Source organism: Pseudorca crassidens, chromosome 8, assembly GCF_039906515.1.
Source record: "Pseudorca crassidens isolate mPseCra1 chromosome 8, mPseCra1.hap1, whole genome shotgun sequence".
NCBI lineage: Eukaryota > Metazoa > Chordata > Mammalia > Artiodactyla > Delphinidae > Pseudorca > Pseudorca crassidens.
The window spans coordinates 26,509,137-26,526,808 of NC_090303.1; the positions used below are offsets into that span (position 1 = coordinate 26,509,137).

At 38.0% G+C, this 17,672-nt stretch overlaps 1 protein-coding gene across 6 annotated transcripts in view; it reads right to left on the reverse strand.

The window, feature by feature from the left end:
- The window catches only part of CACNA2D1 (calcium voltage-gated channel auxiliary subunit alpha2delta 1), a 512,643-nt gene that overhangs the window by 128,244 nt on the left and 366,727 nt on the right, over nucleotides 1–17,672 (reverse strand). The window lies entirely within an intron of this gene.

The window sequence follows — 17,672 nt, forward strand, 5'->3', positions numbered from 1 at the left end:
TGTAACAGTTTTTGCCTGGTCATCAGAGAAACATGTGGTCTTGCATTATCCTGATGGAAGATTATGTGTTTTCTGTTGACTAATTCTGGACGCTTTTTGTCGAGTGCTGCTTTCAGTTGGTCTAATTGGGAGCGGTACTTGTTGGAATTAATCGTTTGGTTTTCTGGAAGGAGCTCATAATAGAGGACTCCTTTCCAGTCCTACCATATACACAACATCACCTTCTTTTGATGAAGACTGGCCTTTGGTGTGGTTGGTGGTGGTTCACTTCACTTATCCCATGATCTGTTCCCATTCCACATTATTGTACAGTATCCACTTTTCATCGCCCGTCACAATTTGTTTTCATTACGTTTAAGTAGAGAATCGCATGCGGAAATATGGTCAAGAAGGTTTCTTCGCTTAACTTACGTGGAACCCAGACATCAAAGCGATGAACATAACTAAGCTGGTACAAATGATTTTCAATGCTTATTTGGATATTTTGAGTATGTCGGCTATGTCCCACGCGTTATAATGTTGATTGTTCTCAATTAATGTCTCCATTTTATCGCTATCAACAACTGGTCTACCCGACCTTGGAGCATCCTCCAGCAAGAAATCTCCAGCACGAAACTTCACAAACCACTTTCGACACGTTCGATCAGTCACAGCACCTTCTCCATACACTGCACAATTTTTTTTTGCATTTCTGTTGCGTTTTTACCTTTCTTGAAATAATGAAGCATAATATGCCAAAAATGTTGCTTTTTTTTCTTCCATCATCAGTATTAAAATGGCTACACAAAAGTTCACCAATTTTGATAAGTCTTTTTTAAATGCACGCTGATATGACAGCTGTCACATATTGTCTAACAAAATTGTTTCAAATGAAGTTAAAGACAACTAAGTGCTACTAGAGCCATCTTACAGAAAAAAACTGAACAGACCTTTTGGCTGACCCAATATTAGATTTTATCTAGGAAAGTAATAATTTTAAAAGTCACAAAGCACCAAGGACACATTCTGCTTATCCACAGTAATGTTAAAATGGGAGATACCATTTTTATGCCCTTAACGTTTTTCTTTTTTAAAATTTAAAACAACACAGCAATACAAAAGAAAGTTGTATAAGTCAATTTCTTTTTCATATTATTTCAGAAATAACTTGTTCACAATTGGGATTTTCTGGGTGACAATGAATGTGTTTTACCAGGTGTCCAGAGGTTATACATTTTCTTTCTTCTCTACTAACAGAAAAATTTACCTTAAAAGAAAATTTATTTGCCACTAATGAAAACTGTACTTACAATTATTTGATTCTTATATTTTCATTCAATGCTACATTATCTTGGTCTACAAAAAGATTGTTTTTCTTGGATTGTTATCACATAATAGCATAATTTTTTAACCTTATTATTCCCATATTTGATAATGGCCAGCCCATTTGAAATTATCATTTAAAAGTTACATTATAATTAACATAACCGCACAAAAACTTTTCCTGATATTTATTTGAATGATCTGAAGTAATTCAAGTACAGATTCAAGAACCTTCTGTTAGGAGACTTCCCTGGTGGCACAGTGGTTAAGAATCTGCCTTCTAACGCAGGGGATGTGGGTTCGATCCCTGGTCAGGGAACTAGATCCCACTTGCATGCCCCAATTAAGAGTTTGCATGCCACAACTAAGGAGCCCACTAGCCACAACTAAGAAGCACACGTGCCGCAACTAAGAAGCCCGCCAGCCACAACTAAGGGGCACACGTGCCACAACTAAGGAGCACAGCCCACAAGCCGTGACTAAGGAGCCCAGCAGCTGCAACTAAGGAGCACATGTGCCACAACTACAGTAGCCCACGAGCCACAACTAAGGAGCCTGCTTGCCGCAACTAAGACCTGGCACAACCAAAATAAATTTTAAAAAATAATAATAAACTTAAAAACAAAAGAATCTTCTGTTAGTTTCAGAGCCTTTATCATTTTGCAGTAAACAGAAAAATAGTACATCTAACTGTATTGCTTTTTAAATGCAATTAATTTACACTATTCTAATTAAATCTAAAATACTTTTGTAAAATACTTTACAAAGCTTTACACACACACACACACACACGCGCGCGCGCGCACCCCTTAGACCCAATGGAGAACAATAAATGCTGATGAATTGGATGATAATTTTATGCTGAAGTCCTCCTCTCCTTGAACACTTTTAAACATATGACTCTTTGGAAAATTCCTAATAATAATGCATGTGACTTATGCCCTTCAATCTATTTTGCCGTTTTATTTATTGAGAAATGATGAAAATTACATAGAACTTTTCTGAGAATCACGTTTATTAGCCAACTAGGATAATTTGGCCATTTAGGATATGTCAAAAACATATACTACTGAGCCTCTCCTTGACTGTGAATTTTCTTTCTTATTAGCAGCTATATTATAAAACAATTTATTCATTTTAAGTGACTAATCACATTTATAAGAAACAGCTAAGTTTAAATATAGCACTCCCCCAACAACCATTTACTGATACAGTCAATGCAACTGAAATGGTAAATTTACTTTAATTCTTTCCATTTGCATTTGCAGAAACGTAGAGCCAGTGAGATAAAATGACTTTTTTTGTGTGTGTGTGGTAGCACTAGAATTAAGCTACAAGCATGCAGGCAGACATATCAGTTCACTTTCAACTATTATCTAACTCCCCAAGATAGGGTCTTTGTAATAACTACATATTTAAATAACTTCTATTCTTCTTTTAGTATACTGTTATGCTGATTGTACATTTATTGCCTCAGCTCCGAATTCACCCATTTATCTTGTTCTATGAAAATATCTCTGGGTCCTTCAAATATTTTTCTTTTACTCACAAGCACAATCTTAAGCTTTGTCCACAGATGAAGAAAGAAAGATGCTGAATGAGAAAGTGGTTTTTGATTCCTGGTCTGGTTTGTTTGCTCAAACGCTCTGGCAGCAAATGTAGCTTTCCTGGTGTTTGGCTCCTGCAGTGCTTGAGTATTCTCCAGAGCTCGTGGGTAGCTTCTCCAGACCAAGGCTTCTGGAGAGCTCTCTGGTGCTCCAGCAGTACCCCTGGGTATTTTTGTAGTGGAGAGCCTCTGATGAGACACCAGGAATCTTTTAGAGGGTGAACTTCCAGCAAGTCCTACCAGTGTGACACTGTAGTACCTTCTCTGACATTTGGCGGATCACGACCATGTCCTCTGTAAAAAGATCTGCATCTCAATCCAGGGGCACTGGGGGACCAAAGTCTCTTCCTTGGGCTATTTCTGCCCTATGGGTGGTAGTTATTATATTAAATTATATAATATTTCACCTGCTAGTCCAATATTATTTAGAGTTCTCTATACTTCTAGCCAATCCCTCCTTAATCCCTGCTGTAATTAATAATTCTCTATTAAAAAAGTAACTTTTAGGACTTCCCTGGTGGCGTAGTGGTTAAGAATCCACCTGCCAATGAAGGGGACATGGGTTCGATCCCTGGTCCGGTAAGATTCCACATGCCATGGAGCAACTAAGCCCGTGAGCCACAACTACTGAGCCCGCGAGCCATAACTAGTGAAGCCCACACGCCTAGAGCCCGTGCTCCGCAACAAGAGAAGCCACCGCAGTGAGAAGCCTGCACATCACAACGAAGAGTAGCTCCCGCTTGCCGCAACGAGAGAAAGCCTGCGCACAGAAACGAAGACCCAACACAGCCAAAAATAAATAATTTAATTAAAAAAAATAAAATTATCCTTAAAAAAAATTTAACTTTTCCTGTTCAAGACATTGTGTTATCTCTCTCCTGACTGGACTCAGACTTACATAAATATTCTGATGAGTTGAGAAGTGAGATTAATCACCACCGCCAATATAATAGTGGCCATCATGAGTTGAAAGTGGTCAAAAAACTGGAATTTGAAAGTCACGCTTAAATTAGATTTCTGAATTTTTTGCAGAGCACATTCACCTAGGATCTGTTTTCAGTATAACTGCTAATTGAAATGAACTCTGATATATATTACTATGTTCTATAAAATTTATTTCTTTAAAGACAGAAAAAAGGGCTATAATTTACAGTAGGAGCCAGACCATTACATTTTTAACATGTTTTATAATCTTAGATGGTTTCTATTTAAAAATATTAATAATGTTCCCTTAGAAGTCTGCTGAGACATTTACTATTAGGAAATATCCCTCGGTTACATTAAATTATTTATATTATTTTAAAATTAAATAATGTAGTTTCTCCTGTGATATTACTAATTAGTTTGTTGTAAAATCCCACTGTGGTACTTACATGGTACGTTATATATATAGGCTCAGAAATATGGAAGGTCAAATAGTAAAAACAGATAATAACCATACACTGCAATTCCCTGAAATAATCAGTTTCATAATGAGGTACAATAAAGGCTCCATGGAAGGAAATCGGAGCTTCCACAGTCCCTGTAAAAAGTGAAATGTCACTCATTTTAGATGTCCCTTTTGCTTTCCAGTAAGATTTTGGAATGACAGGAGAAAGGAGTGGAAATGACAGCCTACAATGTGGGCATCTCATTTCTGAATGCCATCATTAATGGTGATAATGATCATTTGTGCTTTTTTTTCCTGACAAAAAATGAACTGTGGGTGTATCTGACTAAATCTATCTGATGACATTTCTACTTCACATGACATTTAGGGTGTGCTATGTCAGTATCAAACCACTGAGTTAAAAAAGGTGTTTACCTGTACGTTAACTTAGGATACTGAAATATTCTTGAGAAAGTATGCAGATTGTAGAGGCATTTTCTAGTTAATACGGTCTAAGTTAATATGGTCTAATATCATTTTCTAATTGATACTCTATTCAGAGTATCAATTTTTAAAATTTCTGCTAGGAGACAATAAAGTACAAAATGATGAATTGAGGGCTGATTCCCTTGGTAGAAACACTATTTCAAATGACATCTAATTGCATTTCCAATTAACTTAAAATGCATTTTCTAATTCTGAAAGACTTCAATTTTTAGTCTCATGGAAAGACAAAAAAAGTAAATTTCACATACTCAAAAATGCCTATAAAAACCAACCCTGTTTCTACTGCCTGGATCTAATTTATTTTATGTGAATCACTTTTTTTAGGCTTGTCTCAATCATCTCCTATGAAGTATTAGTCATGGTTCTGAATTGCTAGCCAAGATAATGAATTTGGACTGTTCTTCTAAGGAAAAATTAATTCAATAAATGTGTACTGCACAGCTCACAAAATTTCCTGGAATCTGAGTGTTGCTGAGCAACTACTACCGTCTCAGTATGGATTCTACACAGTCCCTAATTTATTTGCATCATGGCTCCCCCATCAAAGGTCAGGTACATAACAGAGTGAGGGTTATGTACACATGTCAAGGTGTCAGTGCCTCTTGGAAAGCAAATAGCTGTCCTCTTCAGATTTTGGGGCAGCAGAGAGGCTCTGCTCCCCAATAAAACTTTTAACCTGGGAAACCCTAAACATAGAAAGAGAATTCTGTATTAGCTATGGTAACACAAAGTGACTTGAGCAACCTCAAATCTTCTGTTTCTGCACAGTAAAGATTATTTGTCTCATCGAGCAGATTAAGTTAGATACTACTAGTCACAAGGCATAGATTCTGCTCCAAACAGGTATTCAGAGACCTGTAGCTGGTGCAGCTTTTGCATTCTTCAATGCTTGGTTTCCAAGGTCACCTAGGACAGTGACATGCAGCTGACAGAGGGAGGCAGGAAGTTCCAAGGAGAAGGAACAACCAAGTCCTAACAACCTCAGATTTGAAGTGACACATATTTCACTTTCACTCATATTCTGCTGGTAAGAACTAGTCACATGGTCCTACACAGATGCAAGAGTGGTCCTGGCTAGGCAGTCATGCCCAAAAGCAAAACATTAGGCTAGAACGGGAGGACAGAACTTTCGTAGACAGCCAGCAGCCTCTGCCACAGGTACAGATAGACAACGTAAAGATGAATAATGTCCACTACTATGTTCTGTTCTCAGCAATGTTGTCAAGTAAGCCACCTTTAAGATGAGAGAGATAAGAAAGGGCTAAATACAGAACCCAGTAAATGTATAGCACGTTGAGCTTAAGAATGACTTCTAGACTAAATCCTAGGGCTGGGGTTGCTTGCACAAGAAACTCGCTAGAAGAAAAAAATTGGAAGCCAACCACGTGTTGTCACTGATATTTGTGTTACCAAAGAAAGCACAAACCTAGTCTGCAGAAATCCTGCAACTGTTGTGAACCCTAAAGCAGTTTTTGAGCTCTAAACCTGCACCAGAAACCCCAAGCACGCCCCTTCACATGTGCTTGAAAGGGTTACAGACAAGAGAGTTGCAACCACAGAACACTACCGGGAACCGTCAGATGGGCTAACCAAGAAACTTTATGCAGGAGTAGGAGGTCTTTATATTTCCTTGCCTGGAGGATTATGATACATATCATGGACCAGTGATTGCTCTCTTTTTCCCTCTCACTTTCTCCATATGGAAGTTTTTATTGTCATCCAGAAGACAGCACCATTGCCTATTAGATATCTGGTCAGTGATGGGAATAGGGCAGAGTAAGTAACGGGTATTCTGCTGCGTTGTTAGGTAGCCAAATTAGGAAAAGTCATATCCGCATGATGGAGAGAATTGCATGTGACCTGGAGATCCTGAATTTTGAGCTGAAGGTACCAACTTGTTGGGACTTTGGAACATCTCCTGTGGAAAGGAAGTGAGTATGTTCTATGTATGGGAAAGTGTGCACAGATACTTACACTCCCAGAGGAACAGACTGTGACAGGCCTTCAAAATACACTTTTGTTTTTCCTTCTGGTAAAAGTAACCCTAAAGTTTTAGTTGGCTGCCCACAAGAAACTGTACTTCTCAGTCTCTTTTGCCAAGGTGGGGTCATGTTATAAAATTTTAGTCAATAGCATGTGAGCAGAAGTGACACATGTACAATTTGGGGGTCATGCTGCTTGCCTTCCAGTTTTTTCCCCTTTACTTTTGGCCTCAACTGTGGATGTAGTAGTATTGATCCAGTTTTGATCCTACAGATGAGGGCAACAACCTAAGGAATGGCAGATAGATGGAACCCTCAGTCTCTGGAAACCTCATGGACCAGACTTACCCCAACCAACTGATTTACCTACTAAGTAGGAGTTCCACCTGAGAGAAATATTTATAGTCTCTGTTGTGCTAGCTATTGTGTATGGAACTGAATTAATAGCCTGATACAGGTCAGAACTGTACCCAGTGACATAGACCCGAGTCAAGTTTTAAAGCTCGGAGAAAGTGCACGAGGCAAAAGCTTCATGGAATATTTGAAGTCTATTTCACTATTTTTTCTTATATTGTCTTCTTAGGAGAGGATTATTTTGGCCCTAGGAAACTGCTTATTGCTATATAATATTTGTATTGCTAGAATCTAGGCGGTTGTGATGACTGTCTCATCTTTCATGGATCAATGATGAATTTCAGGGTACACATATGTTTCTGAACAGTAACTGGTCCCCAAACAATAACCATTCCCAGATCAAGTTTTCAAATCCTGAACAACTGAAGCTTTACAGCGTAGAACCACCAGTGGGATCCACAGGCTGAAGGCAGTCATTCCAGCTGGGTAAATGCTAGTAAGAAGAGCCTATTCCCTTCTCCCTTCAAAATTTTCTTCTCTGACTGGAAATAGCCTAGTGTCGCACTTAAGAGAGAAGTTTTAGAGCTAGTCTACCTAGATTTTCATTGGATAAGTTACTTAACCTTTTCCAGTAAAACGGGGGTAACAGTTTCCACCTCCAAGGGTTACAGCTAAGATTCAATTATTTATACACGTAAACATTCAGAACTAGTGGTGGCACAATACTAAGTACTCCATATGTGGATATTTGAAAACAGCATCACTGAGTCACTGGAACTACTTTAAAATAATAGATTACTATAAAATGTGCTTAGATTTTAACTACGTAAATGCATAGTCTTATGACTAGGGCTTGGAACCTCATACCATTTTCCCATCCTACCCCCTCCCCATGATGCAGGCTGGTGTCACACAGTCAAAAAACTTCCTAGGAATCTAAAAACTGACTTCAAGAGGTTACCCCAGAAACCCCCGGAGAATACTGGCAGAAGGAAGAGGGCAGGATGGGAAAGGTGTATAGGCAGGGACACAGATAATGGTAACTCTGTTTCCTATCTGCATTTTTCCCCTTGTTTCATTTTATTTAGAAACTGATTCTCTGAAGTTCTACTGTGATAACTTGTTTTCAGCTGTGATATGATCCTGACTTGTTTATCTAGCTTAATTCAGCAAATCCCTATTCTTCACTATATGCAAGGCTCTGCCTTAGGTGCTACGGGGCACGCGCACACACACATTAGATATAGATATAGATACAGGTATAGATATAGATTTATATACCTCTTTACCTGCGCTTACTTATATTGCCATGTTTTTTAAAAAAGAGCATATGAAAATAAATTCTGAAGGAAGAAAAAATTTGATAGCTGTTGTCATCTAGATAAAAACCAAGTTCTCTGAGAGAACAAAATAAAGAAAGATTGCTTTTAGGAAAGCCTTCACATGTCTGTATTCTATTTTGAATGATGGATAAGATGCATATGACCAGAAATGGGGGTCTGGGATCAAAGCATATAGAGATAGGAAAAAGGGGGGGGGGGCAGGTTGTAGAAAATAAAATGAAATTAAAGAGTTTAAAAAGGGGAAAAAAAGGCAATTTGGGGTACATGGTGAAGGTTTAACTGTACAGTAAGAGACAAAACTCAAAATGTAGGCTGGTTTAGAGTTTTTGGATGGCCTCAAGGCCACAGCAAGTGAGTCAAATGGAATTAAGTGAACAGTTCCAGACTGTTTAATTTTACTGGAGAAGTGATAATCTAAGTTAACTCCAGATAACTTTTTAATAAATTTATTAGATGTCTCTTTGCATTGTGTGTTTATGTCTTTATATTTTTTCTGTCTCATCTACCTGTGAGCTCCTCCAGAGCAAAATTCTCTCCTACTGGTATCTGAATCCTTAGGATACCTCAATTTCTTCAGAAACAGCAGTTTTGCTTGTTCTTATCAGTTTTCTTCCTTCCAACTCACACTTGACTATATTGACATAATCAGATTCTTTTTAGATTTTAATACTGTTTCTGAACAATGAGACTTGAAGTTCAATGATAGTGTTATATTGCCTTGAGAGCACCTTTGGTATCTCCACTCTAATATGTCCAGAACACTTCTCTAATTTATAGAAAAATAAGTATTGGAAACTCACATACAGATACACAGTATTAAAGCCAAGGATAAATGATCATAGTTTTAAAAATTAAAGTACTTATTACAAAGTGATTTTCTGGTAATTCTGTAGATGTCAGATAGACCAGGTAAAACATTTCCATTTAACAAGGGATATTTGTTTGTCAACAGAAGTAACAGATAACAAGGTCAAGTTGTGTGGTTAAGTGAAATATTCCATAAAGTAAATGGTACACAAAGACTTAATCATTTAGATGGTCCATATGTAGTTATTAGCTGTGGCTCAAAAATAAACTTGAACACATTACGTTCTATGAAGTAAAAGATGAGAAGGATTTACTGGAAAATAATTGCAGATGTGTGCTACATAGAGAAAAATGTGAACTCCAACAGAGAAAAAGCTTTCTGTTTTTGCAAGCAAATAAATCCAGTTAGGTGATGATAATGACATATTTATAAAAACAAACAATGATTCGACAGGAACAAATTTCCTATTTTTATGTCAGTAAATCTTCTTAGATAATGGGGTAAGGATATATTTCTTAGAAATTTTATATTTGGTATATCTGAGAGAAGTACTTAAAAAGTCTGAATTTTTGACAAAAATGTTTTTAATTTTTCTTAATAAAATATACTGAACATAAAATGAATTACATATCAAAGATGGTTCTATGCATCTAAAAATGGACAGCATAAGGTATACAAATTTAGCAATATATCAAAGAAAAAGGAACAGAATGAGATATTTTAGAAGTTACAAAGAGCTAAAGCTTTTAAACTAAACTTATTCACATATTTTATATACAGTGTTATCCCCCATCAAATTAAGAGCACCTTCCATTTTCATATTAGCATCCTACTTAACTGCTCTCACCTGTGAAATCATTTCATCAGTTTAAGTGTGACTGGATCCATAGTTGATTGCAAAGTTAGCAACTCTGCAACCCTTACATGAGAAAAATAAGACAGACTCAGGTAGGAGATGAGGTTATGTAAAAGGAAACAAAAATAAGGCTACAGAAATACCTCTGTAAATCAGCATCATGTGAGAATTTCAAAATAATACATTAATTTGTATATATATAAGATGTGTCCCTTAGACAACACAACTTATTGATGGTATATAGAAAAGCAAATCATGTAATTCAGAATATAAACCTTGTGCTTGGGTGTAAATAGAATTATTGTGGACTCTCCTGTCAATACATCAAATTTTACTATTCTAAGTCAAACTCATCATTTTAGCCCCCAAATAAAAATATTTCTGATATTTTATTTCAGTAAGCATTCTCATATCCAAATTAAAAATTAGTCATCTTAGGGCTTCCCTGGTGGCGCAGTGGTTGGGGGTCCGCCTGCCGAGTCAGGGGACACGGGTTCGTGCCCTGGTCCGGGAGGATCCCACATGCCGCATAGCAGCTGGGCCCGTGAGCCATGGCCATTGAGCCTGCGCATCCGGAGCCTGTGCTCCGCAACAGGAGAGGCCACAACAGTGAGAGGCCCACGTACCGCAAAAAAAAAAAAAAAAAAAAAAAAAAAATTAGTCATCTTAACTTATATCCTATGTCTGTCACTAAATTCTTGTATTCATTTTTATGTTTTTCTCATTTTATCTTTTTTTATTGAGCTATAATTCAGATATAACATTGTGTAAGTTTAAGGTGTACAATGTGTTGATTTGATACACTTTTATGAGGGCTAAGTCAGACAGAAAGACAAATACTGTATGACATCACTTACTGGTAGAATCTAAAAAAGCCAAAACTCACAGAAAGAGTAGAGGAAGCATGACAGAGATTTTTTGTCTCCCAATATCTCTTCTCCCCTTCCTCCTTGGTATAGCTTGTGCTTTTTAGCTGTGTACATGGCGCCTTGAAGCTAACTGTGACCATGAGACCACTAAACTCTGGCCAATGTCACGTGAAAGGTTTTGTATGACTTCCAGAAAGTGCCTTAAAAAGGGAGGGAATACCACTCTTAGTCCCTTAAGAAAAAACACAAGCAACAGCGGTGGACACTGCAGCAGACAATTTACTCAGAGGATGACAGAGAAATGATAGGAGTTGTCAACCCCTTATATGTGAAGCTTCCTTATCAGTCCTGGTCTCTGTAACTGATATACTTTGACTTGAGTGAGAAACAAACCTCCATAGTGTTGAAATCACCATTGTTCTGGCTTTTCTTTAACTGGTAGCTAATACTAGTCCTAACTGATACACTGGACTTTAATCATTATTAGCATAAAAAAACCAATAAAGTAATCATTTCAACATAAAGTGTATTTATACAGCAATCAACAAATGTAGTTAAACATATTTATAGTTAAACTTTGTATCCATTCACAAATATCAAAGTAAAAAACAAAAATACAGGTATTTTTTTAAGATAATTGATCAATGAAAGCAGTTCTTCTATAAATGCCCCAAAATGTTGAAGATCCACTGTTATCTTGTTTTCTTCAAATCAACCAGAAATCTGTCAAATGCTCCCTTCTTAAATAACCAAAAAAGGATTCTTTGGACTACTTTGTCATCTGCTATTTGCTGTTTAAAACATTTTTAAAGTATTTTCAAAAAGAGGGGCTTCCCTGGTGGTGCAGTGGTTGAGAGTCCGCCTGCTGATGCAGGGGACGCGGGTTAGTGCCCCGGTCCGGGAAGATCCCACATGTCGCGGAGCGGCTGGGCCTGTGAGCCATGGCCGTTGAGCCTGCGCGTCCGGAGCCTGTGCTCCGCAACGGGAGAGGCCACAACAGTGAGAGGCCCGCGTACCGCAAAAAAAAAAAAAAAAAAAAAAAAGAGTTAAGCAGCTCAAGAACAACTGGCTATCCGCATGGCAAAAATATGTCCTTCTATATACTTTGCACACAGGTCCTTTTGCATTTTCTTCTACCAAAATCCTAGCAGATATAAGAACAAGGAAGTGTCTCCCTAAGGAATATTTAAAACTAATTCAACATATGTTAGGTTCCTGTACTGTAAACCCACGTTTTTGAAATGAACAAATGAAGGAGGATGAAGAAAGAACAAATGATTAATAAGATATTTTTAAAATGTAATATGAAATTTAGGAAATTTTTAGTTTTCTTTCTTTTTTTTTAAGTGCAACTAATTATCTAAAAAGAGTAAGCTGCCTACATTGGCATTTTGACAAGCCACTAAGTCCTGATTACAATCCCAATTACTACCGTAATTGGTACAATTTCAAGAGACACTAATAGATGAAATGCGTAGTTTGTATGTACCGTTTCTATGATGCATAAAAATTCACAAAGTTGATAGCTCTTGAAAGCAGTTTTACTAGCATTAAGGTAAATTTATATAAATCAAGGGCTTCTAAAGGAAAGCACTCATAAATGAAACTGATTGTCCAGTCATCACATATTCAATGAAGATGTCACCAGACATGGGTTCCAGCTTTACTCTGCCATGAAACAAGCTGTATAGCTAAGGCAAGCCCCTCTAGTTATCATCCTACAGAACAAAGACTGTGAACTTAGCAAATGCTAAAGGTCTAAATGCGTAAGTAAATAAAGATAGTGTCTGCCCTGGAAATCACATTCTTCAATCATCCCAAATTACTGCTGAAGAAATAGGTTCACAGATAGAACATGACTTAGCGGAAGTACACACCTATGCTGATGGCAGCTTTAATACGAATCAAGAACTTCTCTTCCCTCAGTATAATGTTCCTTCTATTATCACACAGCCAGCCTACCTACCTTCTAATTTGCAGAGGAGAAAGAGGGGAAAAAAGAAAAAAGACATACAAGTCATTTTTATAGCTTATTTCCATACATTATCAACCAAATTAGAAAACAGACAATTTATTGATATTCAGTCTAAGGACAGATGTTAGAGTACGAATTCCCACTAATTACCAAGCTGCTATTCAGAATCACTCTGCAGAGGTGCCTTTATATTATGTCAGCTCTAGAGCCCTCCTTATATGGAAGCAGTAGTTGTCACCATGCAGTTTAAACAACCTAACAAATGGAAATCATGAGGGTGGCTAACCATCACTGACTTTCTCCTACACATTTTAGAAAATAAGAAACATATTTCATTCCTTTTTCCTCTTAACAATTCTACAATTTAACCATTTTATCCTCGTTTCACAGCTCAAGTCTGTGACTGTTTTCCAAAGCTTACCACCACTTCAATTGATGGCAGCGGGATTTATACCCAGGCTATTGGGTATATACCTGCTTAAGCCACTCACATCACGTAGCCCTGTTCTAAGTAGCATCTTAACACTGACAAAGACTATTTTTTTAGACTCTATTGTGAGTCAGAGAATTCTAATTTCTACAAAACACTTTATTTACAATAATGTGGCAACATCTTTTAAAGGTAGTTTACAGAATTAAAAAAATGACAATTACAAAATTCTACATTTGTATTGGGTTGGCCAAAAAGTGTGCTCGGGTTTTTCTGTAAGATAATATGGAAAAACCTGAACGAACTTTTTGGCCAACCCAACATTAATATATGAAACAGACTGTTTGATCCTCACAATTCTGTGAGGTAGTGGGGAAGTTGATTTCTCATATTTTCTCACAAACTCAGAGCCTGAGAGATAAAGTTAACCAATTTAGGAAAAAGAAATACAGGACATCCCGTTAAAGTTGAATTTTGATTAAAAAACCACACATTTGAATGTAAATATTTCCCAAGTATCACATACTTACACTAAAAAATTCTTCTCTATATGAAACTGAATTTTAATTGAGCATCCTTTATTTTTTTATTATTATTATTATTTTTTGCGGTATGTGGGCCTCTCACTGTTGTGGCCTCTCCCGCTGCGGAGCACAGGCCCCGGACGCGCAGGCTCAGCGGCCATGGCTCACGGGCCCAGCCGCTCCGCGGCACGTGGGATCCTCCCGGACCGGGGCACGAACCCGCGTCCCCCGCATCAGCAGGCAGACTCTCAGCCACTGCGCCACCAGGGAAGCCCGGGCATCCGTTATTTTATCTAGCCACCCTACAGAGAGGTGACTTAACCAAGGTCATCATCTAAAACCTACATCTTCTGACCAACTCCACTGTGTCGAGGTACTGCTAGGTATTATTGCTTAGTCATCTGTCTAGAACTCCTTCCACATTTCTATTTCAGCTTCTGCTCCCTTGTCAATTGATTGCGACCTCAATTACGTTTTTTTTTTTTTTTTGGCGGTACGCGGGCCTCTCACTGTTGTGGCCTCTCCCGTTGCGGAGCACAGGCTCTCGACGCGCAGGCTCAGCGGCCATGGCTCATGGGCCTAGCCGCTCCGCGGCATGTGGGATCTTCCCGGACCGCGGCACGAACCCGTGTCCCCTGCATCGGCAGGCGGACTCTCAACCACTGCACCACCAGGGAAGCCCTCAATTACGTTTTTTAATTTCTCACATGAAGAGAAATCTGGATTTAGGCAAAATTATTCTAGTTGATACTCACTCTTGTAAAAATGTCTACTGTTTTGCATTTTCCAAAGTACTTTTCCTTCTATTATCTCATTGATCACAACCCTCAGAGGATAAACTGAAGCCTTGGTGTTCCTATTTTTCAGATTTGATGACTAAAGCTCAGAAAGTTTAGGAGACTCACCCAGTTCCTCACAGCTAGTAGGGAGCTTCTAGCCTGAGCCCCAAATCTTGTTATTTGAAAATCCAATTAAGTAACATTTATTCTATTTCCACTCACAATTAAGATAATTAACAATATTTAAAGGCTATTTTCATATTTGCTTTAACAGACAGTAATCAGGGATGAGCTGTTCTACGTTAATTTGGCTGGTATCAAAATGGCAAGGTTAAAATCAGAGAGGAAAGTATGGCTTACCGAGAAATTTTTTAAAAATCACTTCACTGTAAAAAGTCTTTAAACCTGAAAGAAGTGTGAAATGTGCTGAAAACACGTCTTAGCATAAAAAGAAATATAGTGGTCTACCTTTAATTATAATATTGTCTTAGTGTCTTTGCTAAAGAGATTTGGTTCTATTACAGCATTATTACCATAAAGAGCACTCATTCAGCTTTAAAAAAGAGGAAATCCTGCCACATGTGACAACATGAATGAGCCTGGAGAATATTACGCTAAATAAAATAAGCAGACACAGAAGGACAAGTACTACATGATATCACTTTTATGAGGGATCTAAAATAGTCGAACTTATAGAAGCAGAGTAGAATGGTGGTTGCCAGGGGCTGGGGAAAGTGGGAAATAAGGAGGTATCGGTCAAAGGGTACAAAGCTTCGGTTATAAAAAATGAATAAGCCCTAGAGATCTTCTGTATAGCATAGAGCCTGTAAGTAACAATACTGTATTGTGCACTTAAAATTTTGCTAAAAGGGTATGTAGGGCTGCAACCCGCAGGCCTGCAAGCCCTGTACTCTCTCAGCTGCAAGAAGAAAGAGCCTAGAGTCAGTGACAGAGACGTCAATGGTTTAATGGATGGGGGAGCTTATGGGTCTGAAACAAGGTCCTGGAGTAACACCCCATCGTGTACAGCTGCTGGCGGGCAGAACATGGCAGCAGGCTTTGACAGGAGTGGAGGTGGGGAGGGGAGGTGGGGAGGGGAGGTTCCCAGTTACAAGGAGAACTGACACTGACGTCTAGTTGGCTCATCGGTTACCAGGGAAACCAGCAGAGAAGCATGCCCCTCACTGCCCCTTTGGTAATCTATCAGGTGGCGATGTTCTGATCTAAAGCTTAGAACAGTCATAAGTTGGGGCTGGTGGCAAGTAAGTAGGCATTTACTGATTAGGCTGTGTTATTAAGAGGGAAGGTCAGTCAGGTGAGTAGGGTGTAGGTGAAGCAGGGACTAGTTGAGCAGGGGATGGACCGAGGGCAAGAGAACAGCCATCCTGGCTGCTCATCTCCCTGCACAGGGTAGGTCTTATATTAAGTGTTCTTATCACAAAACATATAATAATAAATAAGAGGGTGGGAGGAAACTTATACAGATGGAAGATAGGCTTTATGGCATTGATTGTGGTGGTGGTATCACCAATGTATACTTATCTCCAAACTCATCAAGTTATATACATTAACTATGTACAGCTTTTTGTATGTCAAAAAATAAAATAAAAAGAGCAACTCAGCAACAGACTCACTAAAACTGAAATTTCATTGAGGGTTGTGTTTCATAGCAGTCAAGAGAGCCATTACAGGGGCTCGGAGATCATTTGGTGAGTCAGCTTGTCTGTCAAACACTTGCTGAAAAACAAGACATCACAGAAGAGCCCAGCGTTGCTTCCACAGCTAATGTCCTGGGGGGACCACATGAATTCAGCTAAATTAAACCTTTAAAGATCTTTCCCAAGGTAAAAATGGACAAATGTCAACGTATTAGGAAATATATGATTAGGGTCTAAAAAAAATTAAAGGCATAATCCCTCAATTAGCATTTAAAAGAAAAAACATAAAAGATGATTTATTGGTATGTTTACAAATTGCTATTTCTAAAAAGAGCCATCTTTGAAATGTGCAAAATATGATCTATCTTTCCTTCCGCCTCTTGACCCCAATGTTCTCTCTCCCCTTTCTTATACAACTTCCCTCCCACTCCCATTCCTATTTCTCTCTCATAATCCTTATGTGTCTTTCTTTTATTCATGGCATCATCAATTTCCCTCTAGTACTGGGCTCTTCGTTTCTCCTCATTCTCCTAATTTTCTCTTATTTTTTCTCCTTCCTTCAACTGCATATATATGGAATTTTGTATTGAGGTAATATATTTTAAAAGACTTAAAAGCTACATAATGCAATAAGCTATTGATAAATATAATTATATTCATGTATTATTGTTATTACTTGTGTATTTTTTTTTATTGTACTTATAAATGTCTTATAAGACCTTCTATAGGGACTTCCCTGGTGGTGCAGTGGTTAAGAATCTGCCTGCCAGTGCAGGGAACAGAGGTTTGAGCCTTGGTCCAGGAAGATCCCACATGCCGTGGAGCAACTAAGCCCGTGCGCCACAAATACTGAGCCTGTGCTCTAGAGCCCGCAAGCCACAACTACTGAGCCCGTGTGCTGCAACAACTAAAGCCAAGTGCGTAGAGCCCGTGCTCCACAACAAGAGAAGCTACTACAATGAGAAGCCCGCTCGCCGCAACTAGAGAAAGCCCGCACACAGCAACAAAGACCCAACACAGCCAAAAATAAAAAAATTTAAAAAATAAAATAAAATTTTAAAAGACCTGCTATAACTTTCAAGTTTATTATATTAGGTTTACTATGTACATGAGTAATAATACTTTTTTTCTTTATATTACATACAAAAAATTTCAAATTCCTGCTATATGGTATTTAGCATATTAATAACAAGAGTATTTTAGAAGTGTTGTATTGTACTGAATATTTCTGTAAGTAGAAAATTCCACTATTATGATAACCTACGTGGTAATATTTTCTCGACATCAGATATTAACATTAATATTTTTCT